The sequence below is a fragment of the Rhodnius prolixus genome, unplaced genomic scaffold (genome assembly GCF_049639745.1).
Source record: "Rhodnius prolixus isolate KJV_2025 unplaced genomic scaffold, Rpr scaffold_9, whole genome shotgun sequence".
Classification (NCBI taxonomy): Eukaryota; Metazoa; Arthropoda; class Insecta; order Hemiptera; family Reduviidae; genus Rhodnius; species Rhodnius prolixus.
In genome coordinates, this window is record NW_027411604.1 from 4129126 (window position 1) to 4154282 (window position 25157).

The following is a 25157-nucleotide window of genomic DNA, read 5'->3' on the forward strand; positions in this document are numbered from 1 at the left end:
AAGAAAAAAAAAAACAGTGGCTGCGTCATGGACACGGCCGAGTGTTGTACGTGAATACGTTTACGTAACGGGTTATATTTTTTATAATATAACAATAATAATATATTATTATTAAGCAGCGGTAAGTGTTTTTGTTTTGTTAGCTTCAATAAGCGCAGAAACAATAGACGATCACACACATCACACTTATGTCCGAACGGATTGCTGACAAACATCTTAGTGAAACGTGCACTAGCTGCTGCCCAATGTGTCTTCATAATAATCGACGATCGAACACAATCTATGCATATACAGTCCGTTGTCGATTTAGAAGCGATTTCATCATCCACTTGCATAATTTCAACCGGCCCCAGCTGCAGATGTACTGACACCATCGTTGATCCGCTCGGCCGCATTCATTCTTTTAACGTTCCCGGCACAACTTGACTCGGTCATATGGTGTTTTATTATTACCATTCGACTGTTCTTGAGAAGAGTCCTTTCCAACCGTATACCGATCTCTTGGTATTTGGTTTTGGCTTTTCGACGCGTAATAGGCCGACATTATATATTTTTGATAATATTTTTTTATTCTAACACCTTATTATTATTCACTGTCACTATTTTACACTAATGTTTTATATACAATCGATAGATTGTGACGACAGGTGACGATTAAAACTTACAACGAACATCGTAGCTTTTCCGAGTCAAAAGTTATACTAATTGCAAATCTCGATATGCAGCAAAATGATCTCAAAATGACGGCGCTTCCCCCTCCACCACGCGCGATGCGTCACAGTCCTCGCTTATCGTAATGAATTCTTTGATCCTTTAGCTATCCAGTGGTCTAATTTAATTTTGGATGTAGACGATAGATTCGAAACTATAATGCCAAACTGTATCCCCCGATTTTGTTATCATTAGGCTTTTTGGATTGCCTCCATATGATAGCAAATTTAAAGACGTATTCACGTCAAAAAATTAAATTATAGTTAAGAAGCCATATTTGCTTTAAACGGAATAATTCTTTCCTATTAACTGGCCAATAAAATAAGGAATAAATATTTACCTTCAATTTTAGAGTCTATTTGTGATTTAATTATTTTTAATTAAATTTAATTTTTAATTAAAAAAATCCGAATTATATTAATTATTTAATTAAAAAAAAACACTTTTGGTAATAATTCCATTGTTTATATCACTTTAGTCACCAAAAAAATATACCTGCCAAAACACTTCGAGGATGCAAGATATAACGGGTGTTTTATCTCAGCAATTGTGACATAACCGTGTGATAATGGTGCTTTCATTATCTATTTGTTTTAATCTCAATTAATTACAAACGACAGTTTTATATTCATTTCATCACAATTTCTTTAATTGTGGTGGTCAAATTTACAAGGTTCTTACAATCAAGTCTCGACTATGAAGAAATTATGGATGAGTTTGAATTTAATTATAATCTTATTGCTGATTAGCAGCAGTGTGATTGGCCAGGAACAGAAGTCAGGACCAGTGAAAGAAGTTAAAGAGAAGGTAGTCAAAAGAAGATATGGTGTGTTCAACCAGCTGCATATAATCGATGTGCCAACGAAACCATGTCCGGAAAATGAACGCAGAGATATATTCGGAAAATGTAGACCTATATTCAATTAGTAAGTTCTTTTTTTTTTTTTTTTACTTAATTTTAAATTTTCACTTTTCCTAAATCTTGCCACAAGTTTTAGTTTTTGTAAGTTACTCTGAGATTATCTACCCCTTCCCCCAATCTTTATTCTTAGCCCAAGTGTCTTTCATCAGACCCACACTGAAAGAAGAACTCTAACTCTTGGGTGTAACAAGTGATCTTTTTTGGGTGGTGCAGTCTTTCCAACTCTCGTTAGTTCTGTTCTCTGTTCATTAAAAGGTGCCTAACAACATCCAGACTAGAGATCCCGGACTATGGTGTGTCCCGGATAGATTCAACTTAGAGATTTCTTTAAACCCCCTTCCCCCCCCCCCCCCGATGAACCATTCAAGGTTCGTAATCTTCTTGTCTTGTCCGTTTTTCCGGGAACAATTACCTCCTATGTAACCATATTGGGTTCTGAACCCAATTCCTATCTATGCGATGGAATTCTTGTGCTATTATCGTTTCAATTTCCAGTCTAAATGTTCTAAGAGCCATTTCCTGTTGCGGAAGCTGTTCTTATTCAGATGAATCCTCATCCAGTTCCCGTGAAAATATAATCTTAAGATGAATTAAAATCGTGCGCCTAAGTAACGGTCATCTCTTTAAAGACAAATCGATCTATCTAGACTTCCAATTCAATGTCAGAGTACTGGAAAAGAGAATACTGGAAAATACGAAAAGGATATGTTGTAGTATCCTTCTTATTTCATCTTATTCCTACAGGTTAGTTCATCTGACCCGGTTTTTCAATATCTGGGCGTGAACACCCTTTCACTGAAGCTTTGAAACGCATTTAAGGTAGTTGAAGGCATCAGTTTTCCGAACTCTAATAATAATTGTACCCTGTAGTCCAGCTGCACCATTTGTTCGTCTGGGTTTTTTCCCCTTATCTCTTGCTTGGTCAAAATTGTTTATCGCAGTCCCACTTCAGTTCAACTGATATTCTTCAAATTCGGAATTTCCTTCAATAATTTGAATTTTATCAGATGTTAGAAACAACAAGTTTGTGAAGTAGTATACTTTAGGGAAGGGGAACTTATGACGTGTATTTTTTTATGACGTATAAGTTTTTCAGAAAATGTACGTCATAGACCAACGACGTGTTATTATTACTATTATTGGTCCTAACAGAGAAACAAAAATCTCTGCGCTCACCAAAGCCTGCTGTGACTGTAAAGTTAACTCATGGAAAACCAAAATGGATGCAAAAACTCCTGAAATTGAAAATCCAGATTCAAGACAGTCGCAACATAAAGGAAAACGACCTAGACTATTCCAATGTTGAACATGTCCGAATAAAATTCCCGGAACTTGATTTTCTCTTTAAATAAACAATATGTCATCGGGTGAATGTTTTCCTCTTCTGACGTCATCTCTACAAATTGGATTACGTATGAGACCCATTAAGATATACAGAGCCCAGAAATAAAAAACTTCATTATTTAAGTAAATATTGGAGAAAGTTTTATAAGAAATTGATTTTTTTATCAATTATTTTTCAGGTGCCTTGAAGATAAAAAAGATCAAACGTAAAAATTCTTTAGTTATAAAGAAAATTGGACATTCTTGATCACCACCAGATTTAGTCCAATCACTTTTCAAGAGGCAATTTAAACAAATAAGGAAATGTCAAATTAAAAACTGAATTATTCTCAATTAAAATATTTGTGAAATGAAAAAGAACCAGAAATTGTAAAAACACAGACAATGGTTGTTAAATAAAAAAATTGAAAAAAAAAATGAAAATGATTAGGTTATTGCTTTTCCCGCTTATCTAGACAAGAACTTGAGTTATATTTGTGTACCCATGGGTTTTACAACCATGGGTACACAAATATAACTTCACTTACTTGATGGAGAAATTAATATTTTTTGCCAGCTGTTAAAACACAAGAAGAGGACTTGATACTTTTATACCAAAAAACAGCTGGTCAAATTTGGGGGGAAAAAGAACCTCCCCAAAAAGAAATGGCGGGAACTGAGCAGTAGGCCTAGGGTTGGCAAAAGTATATTTTGACCACCAAGTAGTGGGCGAAGATAAAAATTATATCAGTTTGAAGATGGTACGCATTGAATACATCAATAAAAGCTGATCTCAATACGAGGTGTGGCTATCGAATAACGAGACTATTGCTGTAAAACATTTTATTTTAAATTTAAACATATTTAGTTATTATCACCTTCAATATACACCCCTCCCCTATCCCTACAACGCTCCACAGCGAATTTACCATTGTTCCGAAACAGTGCTGGAAGCCTTTTTCTGTGACCTCCTGCATGACGCGTGCCGCTTTTTCTTTCACAGCTTCAACGGACTGCTGAAATCGTATTCCTTTTAATGCAGATTTCACTTTGGGGGAACAAATAAAAGTCACATGGGGGCCAGGTCAGGGCGAATAAGGCGGATGGCCTAAAACTGGGGATATTGTACTTGGCTAGACAGACAATGCAGTGTGAGCCGGCGCGTTGTCTTGAATGGAGAACCCCGAGATTTGTTCTTTCCACAAATCGGATAGTTTTTTTTTCCTTACTCTTTCACCAGAGTTGAGCAAGCAAGTAGTAATGTTGATTAATTATAATCGATATTTTCACGTCCGTTTTGGACGTGGAAGGGCGATCCGGGCGCTCATCATCTCTTCGACGTCTTCTCCGGCCATCTTGGAAACGCTTGAATCACTCAAAAACTCGCGCACGTGATACAACATTCATCGCCATAAACTTCTTTTAATAAAAGATAAGTTTCAGGTAGCAGTTTTACCAAGTTTTGATGTGAAATTTTCACGACAAAATTCGTTGCTCTTTCTACATGTGTAGTATCATGTTTTCACGGCAAAACGAAACTAACACCTCGTACACAAAATACGTCAGGTTCCGGTCAGACAGATTTCTCTACAAACACGTGAGACGCCGGCAATCGAAAGAGAAGCCTTTACGCTGCGCACAGCTGTCGGTCGTTAGGATTTCTGTAGCAGCATCAGTCTCGTTATTTAATAGCCACACGTTCAATTCAAATTACATCCCTTTAACATGAAAGTTTTTTGCATTTATTATTGATTGATTTTGATATAAACTTTATATTTCCGTTGTCGTATTCCAAGCCTTCACCACAATTTCCGGAGGTGCTTTCCAAATTTGTTCATTTTTATTCTTTTTTTTTTTAATTGCAGTTGCAAAAACATCAAAACTTATCCGTTAACTAATGTATTTTATAATTAAATTAGGGACGCCTATAACAATACTTTGGAGGTTACAAAAATTACTAATAAAAATTTATAATAAAATCATTATTTATGAATAATATATTCATTTTAAAAGTCTAGACGGTAATAAACTTCTATTAAATAACAAGGAGTAATAAAGAGAACAACTAACTAAGAATTAATGATAGTGCCGTGCCACATCAGCCTCAAGTCCAAGTGACATCCATCATGAAGTTCTTATTGGTGGTCACAGTTGCTTTGTTGTGCTTAGTTTACGCAGAAGACATAAAACATGATGAAAATGATGGAAAAGATGGACTAAGAGATGGGAAAAAAAGGTAATAATTGAATTCATATCAGTGAAATCTATGTGCTTCCATTTTATAGCAAGGACAGGAAATGATAAAGAGCTGAGAGGATGAAAAACAAAGTTTTTCCTTTCTTTTTTGTTTTTACCATTCGTGGGTGAGGCGTGTCTTTCGAATTTTGAGATTTCCTTGGAAATCCATTATATGAAGTTCTTTCTGAGAGAAAGAAAGAAAAGAAAATGGATTTTGGAATATGACCTGGGCTTGAGAGTGTGTGTTGATCGAACAAAAAATGATCAGCGAAGGGGGGCTCACTCGGATTTATTATTTATTACTTCTTTTTTTTTTTAAAAAAAAAAAGATGGATGTTGTTTTGTAAACCATACAGACACACTCCAACAAATAAAATCCATTTTTTAGGATTCAGCTACCGCAAAACGTTTATTTCTGGTACAGAATTCGCAATAGGACATTTGGCAATACTTCCTTTTATCTAGGTAGGCCTAGTGAGTGAAAGTAATAAGTACTTAACTATATAATCTTATTTTTTATTTTAGATTTAGTGATGAAGTAGACCTAAAGTACTCTGCACTTACACCTGATGTATTGGTTCCGAAGAAACTTAAAAAAGATACGGAGAAGAATAAAGAGGATAAAGAACAATCCAATCCAAATGGGGAGTCCATTGTAGGTGGCCAGAAAAACCTGTATTAAACAACCACATCGAAATGTATACTTCAAAATTCACCGTAATTTTTGTAATAAAGAAAACATTAAGGAGACATATATCCTTTATATTGTAGAATCCTCCTACTATAGCTTTTCACAGGATATTTCAGGGAAGAAAATCTGGGATAGGAAGGAATTTGGCTGCAGGATAATAGGTAATGCAAACTTCCATTACTTCTCCACGAACTTCCTCCAGAGCTATTGCAAGGTATAGGGTGCAGTTCAGATGTCATTTTAAAGTTCGCAGTGCAGAATACCATGAAAAGAAGTAGAAGAAGACTTCTTCTTCTTCTTCTTCTTCTTCTTTCAAAGTCCCAAAAGATACGCATAAAATTAGTTCAGGAAACCTTGTATACCTTGGAAAATGAAAAGAAGTTTCGAAAGCATCTTTTAAAAAACAGAAACCACTCTGAATCTAATGTAAATCTTCTCTACAGTTCCTAGGTTTTCTAATGACTAAATCATTTTACAATATTATTCAGTTGAAATAGGAGGTATTGTACTTTTTGTTTAAGACATTAAAATAAAGAAATGATAACCCATCAAACATAAAGATACAAGATTGTTTTCTTTTAATAAATTGTGTAAACAATATGTATTATGTAATACAATAAAAACGCCAAACGAAATGTTTTTTATTAACCTCAAATTGAAATAAATTGCGTAATCTTAATGTTCTTTGTTGAGCAAAAAACCGCTGCTTCAGTTTCAAATGAAAATTTTCTGTTAATCGAGTAAAAAAAGTATTGTTATCTTGCAAACATGTTTTGATGTCTCCAGAATCTAAAAACGTGATTTAAAAGGAAAAAAAAAAATATTGAGCGTATAATTTGTGGTGGATGAATTCGCCGAGCCAAAAAAAGACGAGATAAGAAAAGCAAACGATCAAAAAAAAGAATTAAGAAGGAAGCTCCATAACTTTCCACAAGTCCTAGTCAAGAAGACAATGATCATAGAGAGTAAAATACCTACTGCGGAGAGGTTACTCAAATGCTTAGCTAGGCATATGGGTTGAAGCATCAGTTAATTCATTTGGTCAATGTGGTATTTGAGAATTGGTGTTACTTTAGATCGAGATAGAGTAAAAGGCGGTGTAAAGAGGTATTGTATTTTTCATTATTTAAAAGTCATATTTCATATTTGGAGAAGTTCTAAAGCAAATTACGAATGGGATTTACTTTATCTCACAGCAAATACTCATTGTTAGTTTCCTAATTAAATCTTCTCTGAATTGAAACCTTCCCCTGGTAGCAGGGAATATTGCCAGCACTAACCTAACGTTGTTAACATATTTGCTCCAGTATAATATCACGTGGTTTGAGGTTATAGATATGAAATGTAAGAAACAGAAGTGAAATTATGTTTATTGTAGTTTCAATGTGCAATCTGGATTCAAAACTCGCAGCTTTAAACTAAGTTTGTAGAGAATGGTACTAAAGGCTACAATTATTTCATCTCAATACACTGAATTACAAGAAATTACTGCACCTTATACAACACATATATTTAAAGTAAGTTTTACATTGCAAATCCTTTTAAAATTAATTCTTGCTGCATGAAAATACCAAATTTAAAAAAGATAAATCCTACCTTACTGTTTTTCTGTGCCAGATTGGAGATTGCAGGCAAAAATACTTTTCAGTGAAGGTTCAGTTCTCAGCACTAACACTGCACACTAATTCACTACCCAGTACTACAAAGGCACCACCTAGAACATAATTTAAATTGTTAGTAACAAAGCATTGGTTAAAAGAAAAGGACCAAATTTTTAGATCAAAACAATTTTGAAAAGGTTTTCTGTTAACAAGGTTAGTAAACACTTTGATTTTAGGTTTTGTTCATTTCACTTTCTGGTTACTTATTGAAGTGAATTAAAACAAAAAAAATCGATCACCTTCCCTGATTCTGAAATAGGATTGTTCGTTCTTGGAGAATCTAAGAATTTTCAAATTTAATGATAAAGTAAGGTTTAGAGTAAGTCTCCTCCGCTAAGATTTCAACATAATTACAATGGTTTGTAAATTTAACCTAATTTTATAAAGTGGGCTTCATCTCTAAGAATCTCCCATCACCAGTTCAGAAATGAGATTTTCTAGTCAACTTACTGGGCTTTCCTATTAATAGAATCTAACCAAACTCTCACTCGATCCAACCAGAAGTATTTAGATCATTATTTTTGAATAGATTCACGACTTCCTGCACCCAAATTACCATAACACAGTTCTATAGAAATGATGTAAGTACCAACATTTTTATTATATCCCAGCAAAGGGATGATGATTAAAAAAAAAAGAAGCGAATTAGCAACTTAAGACACAAATATTTTTTAATTTTTGGACTCTCAATAATTGAAATCATTAAACCCAAAATCATCTAAAAGAGAATTGGGTAATAGATATTCCAAATGTCTAATTCAAGATAGCTTGAATTGCAATTCCTTCATTTTATTATACAATCCTTAGTAAATCATTGTTAGGGATTACTTATTGAAAACTCAAACAATGAAGGATTTTTTTGTATTAAAATAAGAATTTTTAAATTAATTAAACTGTGTAAACGAAAAATGGTAGTGACCCTTGGACTGCCAGACAGGCGTCTTGTTTCCCGTTAATGAATAAGAGATTCATTCCGTGTAGTACCTTCTCTCGGCCTGGCCAGTGCTTCGATTAACGTATCGTTACCGTAAGTTACGAACCTGCATCTTATTCTTATTATTACGATTTTGTATAGAGTTTTCTCTCTTATCTATTATTTAAATAATTAATTTGTTGTATACCTTTTCCTTTTACATCTCTCTGGTTTATGCCAAAATTTTCTATTATTTTAAGTTGTTTTATTCTATTAAATAAAGTTATTCTTTTGTTCGAGTATAGCACACGAGAGGATCTTATTTCGCTTCCTGTCGCCCAGGGTAATTGACTAACGAACCCTTCATCCTCTCCGGATTGAGCGATCCCTCCAGAGGCGCCCTTAAGGGCATATTTTGTTTGGGGCTGATTAGGGCTGGCTTCCCTGATAGCTCTGGCTATCTGGCGCCCCCTAGCCGGTCACAACTGTTATGATTTAAATTTCTGTTTAAGTAGATAGATTAGATTAGACTAGGGCGGCCTCAAGGCCTACGCCACTGCTGCCCCCTTTTGGATCTATTGTGGCTCCCCTCACTCTAAAGCTCACCCCTCCAGACCTGTCCTTTTAATCAGACTCTTGATGTTGTTCTGTTTAAGTAACTCCCAGTAGTTATTTTATTTTTTTTTTTTTTTTTACAGTTTTCACCATCAGAAGAAACATTAAAAGCAATATTTTCCAAAAGCAAATTGATGTACAGTTAAGAAGACTAGATAATAGAAAATTATTATCATTGGAAATCCAGGTATGCTTTAATATTGTAATCAGGTAATTACTAGTTGAGTGTTACAATTAATTTTTGTTTATTACCCAAAATAAGTTACTTTGTAAACATGAAGAAATGCACTGATTTAGAAAAAGTAAAGAGTTGATAATATGCATAACTAATGCCCTTTAGGATAATCGTGAGTCCTTTAATGTATAATCTGAACCTTATTATTAGAGATTAGTTCATCTAACAGAACTCAGCGTAGTATGTAACCCATTTAATTAATATTAACAGTTAAAATGCTTTTAAAAAAATTAGACAATAAAATAGATTTTATTATACAATAAAATCAATAAAAATATGAATAATAAATAAAATTTATAATATCGTATAGATATTATTTCTTGGTACAAGAATTTCATCAAGTAATTGATCATTATTTGTATTTATGATTAAAATAAAATTAAAAAACAAAACAAAAACCACTCCGTCTTAACAACTCCGTTTTTTATTTTGACCGAATCCTTGCTATTTAAATCCTAAATACTGATAGTTTACGGTCACTAAAAGAGTATACAAATTCGTTAATAATCACTAAGTTCTTATTTTAATTTTACTTTGTCACATTTAATTTGAAATCTCATTTTTCAAAAATTTCATTTAACCATTGAAAACTATTAATAAAATCTGACAAATTTTATAGCATGTTATTATTGTTATACCATTATAATACCGCAATACATCTTAGCTTTGCGGGTCTAGCCTCTAACTGCTCGGCTATCGTGGCGACTAGCAAACATACTTTACTATAAATTTCTCATATTAACCATTAAAGGTATATACCGGGGAATATAGCCTAGGACCGCAATACATCTTAGCTTTGAGGGTCTAGCTATATTTTATAGCATGTTATTGTTATAGCATTTCAGAAAACATCTCGGTTTTATTATTCCAAGAGATAAAAATAAGCGAAATTCTGCAAAAATCTAATAGGAACTATCAGGTAGTAAATGCAACTACATAATGTGCTTAATTTTTTATAATAATTTTTTTGTTTAAGGCTTGCCAGCATCTGATTGTTATTGGCTCTTGGATGGAGCTTTTTTTCCCCTAGTGCATTGTGGGTCTACATGTTCAAACAACGCTGTCCATCACCGGATACCAGTCAACTGTAGAAAGCTCTCATGAAGATTAAGGGTCTCCAGTATACGCAAAACCGCTGGGCTAATCCCTTTTCTAGATTTGCTTAACTATGTTACTCATTTATTGGTTTTATATTTTGTACGCACTATTTGTTTATAAATTCTAATTATAATTTTATATAAATTAGAAGGATGCCTGTTGGAAGTAATTTATGCATATATCTTCCTACGCTGGAGTTAAAGGAATAAAATTTACATATCTCATACATAGCTTTAGCTATCTAAAGTTAGTTTTATCAGCATACAGTTAATTTTAACAAGGTAATTCTTAAACTGTTTTTAGAAAAGAAAAATAGGAATTTTAGACTGAAATTGCTTTCTCGCTCCTACTAACACTATAGCCCCCCCGCTAGGCAAAATATTTTTCATTTCGAGAAATACTAAAATCATATTAATCATAAAAAGTTTCCATAGTTAATAAATGAAATAATAATAAATTTCGCTGCATATTAAATAGGGTAATAAATGTAAATTAGTTATGCTAATAAAACCGGGATTAGAGAGGATAAAAAGAGAGCAAGCCAAAGACTTGTAAAACAATCAGTACTCCTGATATCAACCATGAAGCTCCTATTGATGGCCACAATAGCCCTGCCATTCTGTGTTTACTCACTAGATGCTTGTATTTTGACATGTAATAAAGGTCATAGCCAGGAAAATCGAGTTGATGAAGATCATACACAACAAACAAAACCGTAAGAATATTAGAAATATATGGAGCTCCTAGTTTCATATAAATCTAGCAAACGTATTTTCATAATTTTTTAATGACTCCATTATTTATCCTAAGAGAAGAGAAATTATTGTTTTCTCTTACAGTAAAAGTAAGTATTGCAATCGTGCAGATTTTCGACAAAATTTTATTACCAAAAATAAACGTTTAAAGATCGAACAAAGATTTTTTTTTATTTTGTACGAATCGTTCTGTAGTTAGAAATGTGGTTAGTTTCTCAGTGCTGGATAATATCTTTGTTGTAGCGCGCACGTTTGTTGTATCACTGATCGGTTTCGAGCTTTCATCTCACCATCATCATATCTCCACTTGATCATTTAGGTCAAGTAAAAAAATTTACTTTTTGGAAATATTTTGAGAATTTGAAGGCACAAGTGTAGGGAAATTGGAATGTTGGGACTGTGAGTGGCCACTGTGAGGGTATCTGAGAAGGGATGACCGCTAGGGGTGGCAATAAAGTTGCAGGTAGCAAGGGACATTCCTTTTTCTATTCGATTACTGTGTGTGATGTGAGTTGGGCCTTGTGTTGGCATTAGAATCGTATGTGTTATGTTAATAAACTCTACTTATTATAGATTGGTGTATTTTTTAGTTTGCCTTTAATTCTTTCTATAATTCTACAACTTCAGGTGTGGGGTAAAGAACTGGTAAAGTGCGGCAAATAGTAAAGAACTGGTAAAGTGAGTTAAAGTTCGGTTAATTTGTTAAAGAACATTCAATTTGTGTGAACAAAATGAAGTTTAGTGATAACAGGAAGATTGAGTCTGCAATTATGGCCGCAAATGTAAAGGATGCCAAGTTGTTGTACCAAGTCATTTTTGGGTTAGATGAAGGGCGTCTAAGTAGAAAAAAACTAATGGAATTTGAAGGGTTTCAAGTTAAATGATGTGGACTTGTGTAAGAAAGTAGAAGAGTTAAAGGATACATTTTCATTGCGTGAGTTAAAAAGTGTTATAAACCTATTGGGTGTTAAGTTAAGCCCTAGGCAGGATGTGGCGTCTGAGTTGTGTAAGTTTCTAAATAATATTAGCTTATTATTTGAGGCAACAAATGAAGAACAACTAGACGAAGAAGAAGATGAACACGTTGAGGAAGTGAGTGAAAATTCTTCATGTTCAAAATACGTTCAGCAAAGCCGACCTTTTCAGTTTTCCTCTAGCGATACTGAAGAAAGTTTGAGGCTATTTACCGGCGAAGATAACTACACCATTAACTTGTGGTTAACTGATTTTGAAGAATTGGCACAAGTTATGAGGTGGCAAGAGTTAGAAAAATTGGTGTTCGCTAAAAAAATCACTGAAGGGACTGGCAAAACTTTTTGTTAGTGTTGAACGTGGTTTAACTAGTTATAGTGCATTGAAGGAAGCACTTGTTGAAGAATTTTCTAGGAAAATAAACAGTGCTGAACTTCATCGAACTTTAAGCAAGCGCACCATGCAAGAGGGTGAGTCTCTTCATCAGTATGTACTAATCATGAAGGAATTAGCTGCTAGAGGCGACATAGACGTAGAATCGCTGATTCAATATATTATTGATGGCATTCCTGATCCGCTTCCAAACAAGTTACATCTTTATGAGGTCCAAGATTTGAAAGAGTTGAAGAGGAAACTTATGATTTATGAACGAGTGCGGCCCAAGTGTGATTACGAAGGCAGGGTTAAGGAAAAGCCTTTACGATTAATTAAAACTGATTCGGATTTGAAAGTAGAAACCAGGAAATGTTTTAATTGTTATGAAGAGGGGCATTTAGTGGCTGAATGTCCGAAACCCAGACGTGAGAAGGGAAGCTGTTTTGAGTGCGGCAAAATGGGACACCTTCAAAGGGATTGCGAACGTCAGAAGCAGAGCACATCATCTTTAGTTTCGCTGGTAGCTGAAAAATCCTCTATACCTCCATACACAGCAGACATCCTCATAGAAGGCGCTACTACTAGTGGAGAAGTAGAAGCCTTGTCAGGTTCAGCAATATCTTTGATCATGGAAGATCGTGTGAGTGAAAGCGATATATTACGTGACGTAACACCTAGTGATAGTTCTGAGTTAATATTAATTGACCACAGTGAAGTAGAAATTGTAAACCCTGAGCTTTCTGTAAATGAGGTAAAATCTGTCCCTAAGATTGTTAATAAATATATACCTAACGAGAAACCTAGTAAACCCGCTGTAGAGATTAAAGTGATTCCTGAGCAAAATCTGTCAATTCTACAGGAAAGTGATAAGGGAATTAGTGAAGGTTATGAATATTTAGAGGATAAAGTGCATAAAAGATTTGAATTATGTAATGGGTTGGTGTATAGAAAGAAAAAGGGAAAAATTTTATTTGTAGTTCCCGAAAAAATAGAGAGCCAAATTGTTAGTAAGTGCCATGATTATGTTGGCCATTTAGGTGTTAATAAAGGTGCCGAGTTAATTTTATGGTCCTATTGGTTACTGAAATTACAGGACAAAATTAATTATTATATAGCTAACTGTATTAAATGTATTGCATACATTTTAATCTTAGGAAAGAAAAAAGGGGAGTTGTATTTTTTATTTTATGATATTGGTTTATATTGTTTTGTTAATTATGATTGTAATAGTTTTTAGGTTGTTTCATTTAGTCATTTATGTAATATAGTGTTAACTTCTTATTGTGCATTGATTATTAATCGTTTAACTTAATTTTGTTTATGTATTAGCTTGTATTATGTTTAGTTAAGTTTATTCGTGTGATTAATTAGTATTTTTATTTAAATTGTAATTTAGTACTCTTGTGATCGAGGGCGATCACGGGTCAGATTTGGCAATAAAGTTGCAGGTAGCAAGGGACATTCCTTTTTCTATTCGATTACTGTGTGTGATGTGAGTTGGGCCTTGTGTTGGCGTTAGAATCGTATGTGTTATGTTAATAAACTCTACTTATTATAGATTGGTGTATTTTTTAGTTTGCCTTTAATTCTTTCTATAATTCTACACAAGAAATATCTAAGGGGATTTTTGATATACCGATAATTGATAAGAGTTTAAATGAGTACTTTAATAATGCATGATGTTCATGATTAAATTTCTCAAAATGTTTAGCTCAGACGCTGAAGGGGACTGTAGTTGGGACCTCTACGAGGGAATGCAACTCCCCAGCACTGATTCTTTCAACGAGAATCTCCCCCCAAAATTGACCCAAATAAATCTTGAAAACTAGTTCCCACAGTAATGAGTCGAAAGAGGGAGAAGCATATTACACGGTCTGCAGCATCACATAATTTCATCAGTATTATTGATTGTTATAGATTGGTTGATGATGTTGACGAATTTGATTATAATGACAACTACAAAAACGATATGGATGCGGTATGGTTAGAATAGATTTCATATTTGATGAAGAAATACAAAAAGGAACAATGAGGTGAGTTTCCGTTTTTTTTATGTTAAATATTAGGTTCGTTGATCTCCCCTTCCTGTTACGCTGGATTTGAACCAGGAACCTCCGCGTTGATATCCACCGCGAGTATAAGCGAACCACTTAGCTAGGTTTCTTCCTAATAATTTGTAAATATTGTGGATATATTAATTTGTTACAATATTTGTAGAAGGGATTATTTAATAAATGACAATCTAATTTAATTCGTCTTTTATAGGGCAAGAAAAAGGGCTGAGCACTTGGAAGGTTTTGCTGTTTGGAAATAATTTCTTCAATCGTGTATTGTTCATCAAATAAAGGAAGATATATAACTTTAGTGCTTTACTTTCTGGTATCCTCTGAAATAGATTATCTGAGATTAGATTGATGCTGATTTATTATGATGAGAAATATTGATTGTCGATATGAATTAAAAGAAACAATGAATGAGTTTTATTTGTATAAATACCTAGCTTTCGGGCCTTGAGGACTAAGCCGTCTTCGGGTTTACACCTAAAAGTTGGTGTCTTAGTGTCGTAAAGTATTGTTAAGTCATATGCAAATCTTTCTACCGCTTGAACTGGTCATATTGTTAGTGCTGCACGAGACCGAAACTAGGCGAGACTTTATGCAGTCTCGATCTCGGTCTCGGTCTCGTCGAGATAAATCGGTTTTTTGAATTTTTGTTTAAGTATTAAAAATGGTTTGCTGTTAATAAACTTTTCAAAAAATGTTATTATTTTCTAATAATTATTTTAATTTATATATTGGTATTGATATAAAGGAAAAAAAATGAGTATAAAAGAAGACAACTACTTACACTTCAATGCATCATATGTTACTATTACTGTTATATATCTTTATATAATTTCAAAAAGATGTTAAAAACGCGCCAAATGAAAGACCCAAATAACATATCTGCCTGCTATAACAAGTCGATTCGTGAAATAAAAAATACACCTCCCAACAAACTTCCCGCTCCATTAGTTATGGCTGTTGGTGAAGATAAAGAATCTGATGATTCACCTTTTGACGACGACGACGACTGCATCAATATTTTTACACCATTTGCTCAAAAATCAGCAAATATCACCGAAGCATGGAAGACAGAAATAATTAATTACACCAAATTAGACCAAGCACCAGTAGACGTTGACATTTTAGAATGGTGGAAAAAACTTGAGAATTCCTTCAAAAATTTGTCTAGAATGACGAAAGATATTTTTAGTATCTGTGCAACTTCAGTGCCATCTGAAAGACTATTTTCGCAAGCTGCGATGATAATGACCAATAGAAGATCTTCTCTAACTTCTGACTCAGTAAAAGCTCTTTTATGTATCAATGCTTGGGCAAAGAGTATCTTAAAAACCAAAATTTGTGGCAATATTTTTTAGATGCATAGATAGTCTTTTTTTCAAATTCACTAATTCTAAAATATAATTCAAATAATATCTAAGTTCAAAGTATTAGATTATTAATAGTGAAATTTATGAAATTGAATGAATGAATGATATGAATAGTGAAATTTAGTGAATTTATGTAAAAATTATGTAATTCGAAGGGGGCGTCACGGTTGCCGAGCGGTTAGAGGCGAGACCTGCGAAGCTAATATGTATTGTGGTACTGGGTTCGTTTCCCGGTCTTAGGCCTTGGATTTTATTTAATGGTTAATAAAAGAAATTTACAGTAAAGTATGTTTGCTAGTCGCCTCCGTCCGCGACACCTAATTGGTAGTTGGACGTAAAGCCCCGCCTGAAAAAATTGGCGATTACTTTACTTTGCTTACTTTACTTATGTAATTCGAAGTCAAATAGATGTAGTATTATTGAACATATACTTATAATAAAATCGTGTCTTTTAATAATTAATTCAATGCCCGTAATGATTATTTATTAAAAAAGAACACAATTTTATAATTTTGTAGCTAAAAATTAATATTTGAATAACCGAGACGAGACCGAGATTTCTCAACGAGATATATACTCTAATGTCTCGGTCTCGGTTGCTCAAGTCTCGTCTCGGTCTCGGTATCAAGGTAATTCTTAAACTGTTTTTAGAAAAGAAAAATAGGAATTTTAGACTGAAATTGCTTTCTCGCTTCTACTAACACTATAGCCCCCCCGCTAGGCAAAATATTTTTCATTTCGAGAATTACTAAAATCATATTAATCATAAAAAGTTTCCATAGTTAATAAATGAAATAATAATAAATTTCGCTGCATATTAAATAGGGTAATAAATGTAAATTACTTTTGCTAATAAAACCGGGATTATAGAGCATAAAAAGAGCGTAAGCCAAAGACTTGTAAAACAATCAGTACTCCTGATATCAACCATGAAGCTCCTATTGATGGCCACAATAGCCCTGCTATTCTGTGTTTACTCACTAGATGCTATTTGTTCGACACAAAATCAATGTCTTGGCGAGAAAAATCGAGTTGATGAACATCATACACAACCAAAAACAATGTAAGAATTTTAGAAATATATGGAGCTCCTAGTTTCATATAAATCTAGCAAACGTTTTTTCATAATTTTTTAATGACTCCATTATTTATCCTAAGAGAAGAGAAATTATTGTTTTCTCTTACAGTAAAAGTAAGTATTGCAATCGTGCAGATTTTCGACAAAATTTTATTACCAAAAATAAACGTTTAAAGATCGAACAGAGATTTTATTATTTTGTACGAATCGTTCTGTAGTTAGAAATGTGGTTAGTTTCTCAGTGCTGGATAATATCTTTGTTGTAGCGCGCACGTTTGATCCCTGATCGGTTTCGATCTTTCATCTCGCCTTCATCATTGATCTTGATCTTGATCATTTAGGTCAAGTAAAAAAAATTTACTTTTTGGAAACATTTTGAGAATTTGAAGGCACAAGAAATGTGTAAGGGGATTTTTGATATACTGATAATTGATAAGAGTTTAAATGAGAAGGAGTTTTATAATGCATGATGTTCTTGATTAAATTTCTCAAAATTTTTAGCTCAAACGCTGAAGGGGACTGTAGTTGGGGCCTCTACGAGGGAATGCAACTCCCCAGCACTGATTCTTTTAACGACAATCTCCCCCCTAAATTGACCCAAATAAATTTTGAGAACTAGTTCCCACAGTAATGAGTCGAAAGAGGGAGAAGCTTATTACACGGTCTGCAGCATCACATAATTTGATCAGTATTATTGATTGTTATAGATGGGTTGTCGATGATGACGATTATGATTATGATAAGGACTACGATTTGGATTTCTATGGTTTGACTGGATTTCATATTTGATGAAGAAATACAAAAAGGAAGAATGAGGTGAGTATGTGTTTCCGTTTTTTTTATGTTAAATATTAGATTTGTTGATCTCCCCTTCCTGTTACGCTGGTTTTGAACCAGGAACCTCCGCGTTGTTATCCACCGCGAGTATAAGCGAACCACTTAGCTAGGTTCCTTCCTAATAATTTATTATTGGAACTCCTCTTGTAAATATTGTGGATATAATTATTTGTAGAAGGGATTATTTAATAAATGACAATCTAATTTAATTCGTCTTTTATATTGCAAGAAAAGGGCTGAGCACTTGGAAGGTTTTGCTGTTTGGAAATAATTTCTTCAGTCGTGTATTGTTCATCAAATAAAGGAAGATATATAACTTTAGTGCTTTACTTTCTGGTATCCTCTGAAATATATTATCTAAGATTAGATTGATGCTGATTTATTATGATGAGATTGTCGGTATGAATTAAAAGAAACAATGAATGAGTTTTATTTAACTCATTATGATAAATACCTAGCTTTCGGGCCTCGAGGACTAAGCCGTCTTCGGGTTTACACCTAAAAGTTGGTGACTTGGTGTTGTAAAGTATTGTTCAGTCATTTGCAAATCTTTCTACCGCTTGAACTGGTCATATTGTTATTGCTGCACGAGCCCGAGATTTGTCTCGATTCTCGTGCAGCCCTACATATTGTGTGATGCTAAGTCTCCGCCTTGTTTACCAAAAACCAAAAAATCTTTTAAAACATGATCATGGTTATTTCTAACCGTTTTAGAAGAATCACCCGTTTTGAGTACCACTATCGGAACCGGAAATAAGCTTTTAGATAACAATCAACCAACTGGTTTAACCAGCTGTTTCAATCTACTGTTAAAAGCGGCTCCGTTGATTCTCTTTAAAACTTTGCATAAAAGTAATGTAGTAAAGTAATTCCCTATTTTCTCAGGCGGGCTTTACGTCCAAACCTTTTTAACAAATGTCTCATCTTCGGATATTTCCCGGCCCTCTGGAAAACTGCCAAAGTTATTCTCATCTTAAAGCCTACCAAAGCACCAAATGAACCAAACAACTATAGACCAATTAGTCTCCTTAGCACAATTAGTAAGATCTTCGAAAGAATATTACTAGTTAGGATCAATCGTAATCTGGATTCCAATCAAAGAGGAGCAGTTTGGGTTTAGGTCAGGATTATCCACTACCGCCCAACTAGCCAGAGTTGTAGACGATGTTACCGAGGCCTTTACTCAACGCAAGCACACTGGTATGATACTGATGGTCATCCACAAGGCGTTTGACACCGGCTGGCACAATGGAGTAATGAATAGATTGATTGAATATAATTTCCCTCCTTACATAACTAAAATTATTCACTCTTACTTAAGTAATAGAAAGTTTTGCGTATCATTAAATTCATCCATATCTCTTTCTCGTGAAGCAACCGCTGGAGTGCCTCAGGGCACAATAATAGAACCGGTTTTATTTCTTATTTACTTCAACCTAATGCCTCGACCATAAGATGTTCGACTGGCCTTGTATGCTGATGCCGTCGCTGTCTATGCTTCGTCCTGAAGATTGGACACGATAGTCAACAGGCTTACTAAGGCCATGTCATGTATGGACCGATTTTTTTGGAAAATAAAAATTTACCCCTTAAAAACTGAGGCTATTCTTTTCACTAAGGGCAGGCCGATCTTGTATCGACATGTCCTCTTCAGGAGACGGATTGTGCCGTGGGCTGCCACTATCAGGTATCTTGGAGTATTACTAGATTGTGAGCTGACTTTTACCTCCCCACATAAAGGATGTGGAGTCAATAGAGGATATATACTTTCTATTATTAAATAAAATGTTTCTTTCTTTCTTTACGTACAACTACAAATTAGGTGACTAACGGACAAAGGCGACTAGTAAACATACATTACTATAAATTTCCGGGGAATATAGCCCAGTACCACAATACATCTTAGCTTTGCGGGTCTAGTCTCTAACCGCTCGGCTACCATGGCGACTAGTAAACATACTTCACTACAAATTTCTCATATTAACCATTAAAGGTATAGACTGGGGAATATAGCCTAGTACCGCAATACATCTTAGCTTTCCGGGTCTAGCCTCTAACCGCTCGGCTACCATGGCGACTAGCAAACATACTATACTGTAAATTTCTCATATTAACCATTAAAGGTATAGACTAAGAGATATAGCCTAGTACCGCAATACATCTTAGCTTTGCGGGTCTCGCCTCTAACAGCTCGGCTATCGTAGCATCTAGCAAACATACTTTACAGTAAATTTCTCATATTAACCATTAAAGGTATAGACCAAGGAATATAGCCTTGCACCGCAGTACATCTTAGCTCCCCCCTAGGCAAAATATTATTCATTTCAAGAAATACTAAAATGATATGAATCATAAAAATTTTCTAAAGTTAATAAATGAAATAATAATAAATTTCGCTGCATATTAAATAGGGTAATAAATGTAAATTACTTTTGCTAATAAAACCGGGATTACAGAGCATAAAAAGAGCGCAAGCCAAAGACTTGTAAAACAATCAGTCCTTCTGATATCAACCATGAAGCTCCTATTGATGGCCACAATAGCCCTGCTATTCTGTGTTTACTCACTAGATGCTAAACATTCGAAACATAAAAAACATTGCAAGGAAAATGGAGATCATGAACATCATACACATCATAAAAAAACGTAAGAATTTTAGAAATATATGGAGCTCCTAGTTTCATATAAATTTAGCAAACGTATTTTCATAATTTTTTAATGACTCCATTATTTATCCTAAGAGAAGAAAAATTATTGTTTTCTCTTACAGTCATCGTGCAGATTATCGACAAAGTTTTATTATTTATTTACCAAAAATATCCGTTTAGAGATCGAAAAGAATGATGTTCGAATCATTCTGTGGTTAGAAATGTGGTTAGTTTCTCAGTGCTGGATAATATCTTTTGTTGTAGCGCGCACGTTTGTTGTATCACTGATCGGTTTCGAGCTTTCATCTCACCTTCAGAGGTAGATCAAACATTGTTTAAATTAATTAGTATATTAATCAAGATAAGATAAAGATTAAACAAGTATTGTGAGAGACTGTAATGTGAGTGTAGTCGAAATCTCTACATTTATCTGATTCTTTCAATTCGTTTTTAAACCCTAAATTTTACTGAAATGACACATTATGGAAAACTATATCCACCCACACATCTCGGGGCATATATTTCATAAAAAAATTGTAGATCCAAGATAATGTAAATTATTAAGTATTCAATCGTTGGTACCATTTTCGAGAAAAATTTTGGTCAAGTGAAAAAAATTTACTTTTTGGAAACATTTTGAGAATTTGAAGGCACAAGAAATATGTAAGGGGATTTTTGATATACTGATAGTTGATAAGAGTTTAAATGAGGACTTTTATAACGCATGATGTTCATGATTAAATTTACTCAGCTCAAACGCTGAAGGGGACTGTAGTTGGGACCTCTACGAGGGAATGCGACTCCCCAGTACTGAATCTTTCAACGAAAATCTTCCCCCGAAATTGACCCTAATAAATCTTGAAAACTAGTTCCCACAGTAATGAGTCGAAAGAGGGAGAAGCATATTACACGGTCTGTAGCATCACATAATTTCATCAGTATTATTGATTGTTACAGATCGGATAAAGATTCTGACGATTATGATTATTATGACTACAAAAATTGGTATGGTTAGAATAGATTTCATATTTGATGAAGAAATACAAAAAGGAAGAATGAGGTGAGTATGTGTTTCCGTTTTTTTTAATGTTTAATATTAGACCCTTCCTGTTACGTCACTGGTTTTCATCAATTTATACCTATGATACGGCCATCGTAACCCATAATTCAGATCCCAAAATCGCCAACCTGTATTCTCGAACCTAAGGGGCGAGTGCTGGTGTAGTGGTCAAGAGCGTGGCTTTGTAAGTGGAAGGTCCCCAGTTCGAATCTACTACTTTTTATTTGTTAGAAAAAATTGTTTATATTAAAGTATGAACATGCAACCCCGTACACTCAAATTGGTAGTTGGAAGTTAATTCTTGCCAGAAAAAAATAGGCTTTTTACTTATTTTCGAAACCTGGTCTCGCTAATGGAGAATAAAGGTCAAATAGGTCAAATTATACTATATGTGGTTTAAGTTCGGTGGCTTTAAATCGGTGGCTTTTTTTTTTTACTAAAACTCAACATTGCTTTAATAGAGTATCAAGATCCGGTCAAGCACTGCGACTATCTTATTGGAGTCATTTGCCTAAACCTATCCTGAACTGTGGAAGATTCAGTTTGGTAACACTTTTGATCAGCTGACTTTTTTAATTAAAAACTATCTTAATCTATCGGAAATCTCGGATAATGTTTTACGCAAAGGTCTACATACGAGTGGCTTCCTGCTAAGAAAATAGCTTTAAAAACCATACAGATCTGAGGGTAAAACTTAATTATTATTAATTTTTTTTTAAAAAATAAAGTCGCATCAACTACTAAGATCATTAGAGCCTAGAGCTTTTTTCAGAGCACTACCGGTCTCCGGAACAGTATTCTCTGTTCGATTCCATTACTGGACAGTGGAGCCTGTAAGACGCTCCTAGAAATAGAACAAAATCTAAGATCCAACAGTTGGATTTGAACCAGGAACCTCCGCGTTGATATCCACCGCGAGTATAAGCGAACCACTTAGCTAGGTTCCTTCCTAATAATTTGTAAATATTGTGGATATATTAATTTGTTACAATATTTGTAGAAAGGATTATTTAATAAATGACAATCTAATTTAATTTGTCTTTTATAGGGCAAGAAAAAGGGCTGAGCACTTGGAAGGTTTTGCTGTTTGGAAATAATTTCTTCAATCATGTATTGTTCATCAAATAAAGGAAGATATTGTATATAACTTTAGTGCTTTACTTTCTGGTATCCTCTGAAATATATTATCTAAGATTAGATTGATGCTGATTTATTATGATGAGATTGTCGGTATGAATTAAAAGAAACAATGAATGAGTTTTATTTAACTCATTATGATAAATACCTAGCTTTCGGGCCTCGAGGACTAAGCCGTCTTCGGGTTTACACCTAAAAGTTGGTGACTTGGTGTTGTAAAGTATTGTTCAGTCATTTGCAAATCTTTCTACCGCTTGAACTGGTCATATTGTTATTGCTGCACGAGACCGAGATTTGTCTCGATTCTCGTGCAGCCCTACATATTGTGTGATGCTAAGTCTCCGCCTTGTTTACCAAAAACCAAAAAATCTTTTAAAACATGATCATGGTTATTTCTAACCGTTTTAGAAGAATCACCCGTTTTGAGTACCACTATCGGAACCGGAAATAAGCTTTTAGATAACAATCAACCAACTGGTTTAACCAGCTGATTCAATCTACTGTTAAAAGCGGCTCCGTTGATTCTCTTTAAAACTTTGCATAAAAGTAATGTAGTAAAGTAATTCCCTATTTTCTCAGGCGGGCTTTACGTCCAAACCTTTTTAACAAATGTCTCATCTTCGGATATTTCCCGGCCCTCTGGAAAACTGCCAAAGTTATTCTCATCTTAAAGCCTACCAAAGCACCAAATGAACCAAACAACTATAGACCAATTAGTCTCCTTAGCACAATTAGTAAGATCTTCGAAAGAATATTACTAGTTAGGATCAATCGTAATCTGGATTCCAATCAAAGAGAAGCAGTTTGGGTGAAATAAATGTACTTGAAATAAATAACGGAAAAAAAAAATATAAAAGTCATTTCATTGCAACCCAATTTCATATCAAACATACTCTGGGGTTTGACAAATATATTCGTCATCGCTTATTTTTTGTATGACGCCCGTAGGAGGACACATTTTCCAACAAGATCGAAACAGTTAACTGGTTAAAGGAAATGAGGAAACCGGAATCGTGGTTTATTGTTGAAAAATTTATATATTTTAACCGCTTCTTTTTTCTTTTTTTTTTTTTTTGCAAGTGGATCCAACGATTTCAATTTTAACATTTTAAAATTATTTATCCAAAAAAAATATTATAAGTGAAATCTCAAACTTTTGTAGCCAAAATATTAATTCATTCCTCAGAGCCTTGATTTTAAGCGCTTCGTTAATGCCCCCCTCAAAACTAAATCTGTCCACTATTCTGTCTCACATTCTTCTACAAAGTTCTCTGAGTGATGCAAACATACTTATTCCCACAGCATCTCCAACAGTCTCTGACCATCTCATGTACGACTTCCAAATGGGTCCTAGTGTGTTGACAAAAAAAAAAAAAAAATACTTTTTATTAGAGATATTTTCTTTTTCTTGTTTCTTGTTTGTCTTGTATTTCCAGATTCAGTACTCCTCTACTGGAATATTCTAAAAGACTTAATCGCTTAAAAAAAAAAAATGAGTTCACCAACTATCTAAAGCTTTTTCATAATCTTTCCCCAGAGGATGGTAAGTTTTGACAGTAGCTCTTGCCCTGGAGCTAGTTAACCGTAGCTTTGTAAGGTACTGCTACTTATCGGAGTCATCAAATTCCCGGATCTACATTTTCAAAATGCTCTCTAGGTTCTAACACGTTTGTGACATATCTAATTCTGGATGGAAATCTACCTTCCATGTTTGTAGACAACATTGTCCATTTACAGCAGTGGTTCCCAAACTTTTTTGACCCATGGACCCATTTTTATAGTCAAAACTAGCCCATGGACCCATTTTTACAGTCAAAACACGGACTTGGGTGTTGGTCAAGAGCGTGGCTTTGTAAGTGGAGGAGATCCCCAGTTCGAATCCAGCGTATGGCTACTTTTTATTTGTTAGAAAAAAATGGTTTATTTGTCAAGTATGAGCTATAGGCCCTAACCACGACAACTAATTGGTAAGTTGGACGTTAAGCCACGCCTTAAAAAAAAAAAAAAAAAAAATAGGCAATCAATTTACTTTAAATTTAATTATTAAAAACATACGATTACTTTACTTTTAAATCAATTATAAATATTTACAGAATTCTTGTTTTTTTAAATATCCTTTTATTGAAATTTACACCTGTAACTGCAGGGTACAATAAGTAAATGAGATAAATGTATACGAGGGTCGTTTGAAAAGTCCGTGCAAAGTCAGAGAGATAGCACTACTGGCGCGTATCGAGGTTATGTTTAGTTAGTAGCATCTCTTGGAAGAACACACACCAAGTTTCAGCCTGATCGGTCTATTTCTTTGTGTTTGGCGAACGTTTGAATCGAGGAAGTCGAGTGATTTTCAAAAAATGGAAGAAAAAGAATTTCGTGTGTTGATTAAACACTACTTTATGAAAGGCAAAACGCCTCAGGAGACTAAAGAGAAGCTTGATAAACATTATGGTGACTC

General features: G+C 34.2%; 1 long non-coding RNA gene across 1 annotated transcript; it reads left to right on the forward strand.

The window, feature by feature from the left end:
- Positions 1–1044: 1044 nt before the first annotated feature.
- LOC141454540 (uncharacterized) lies at positions 1045–3233 on the forward strand. Its single transcript, XR_012458780.1, has 2 exons — positions 1045–1637; positions 3157–3233. It is a non-coding gene; the product is annotated as an uncharacterized lncRNA (long non-coding RNA).
- Positions 3234–25157: the final 21924 nt, after the last annotated feature.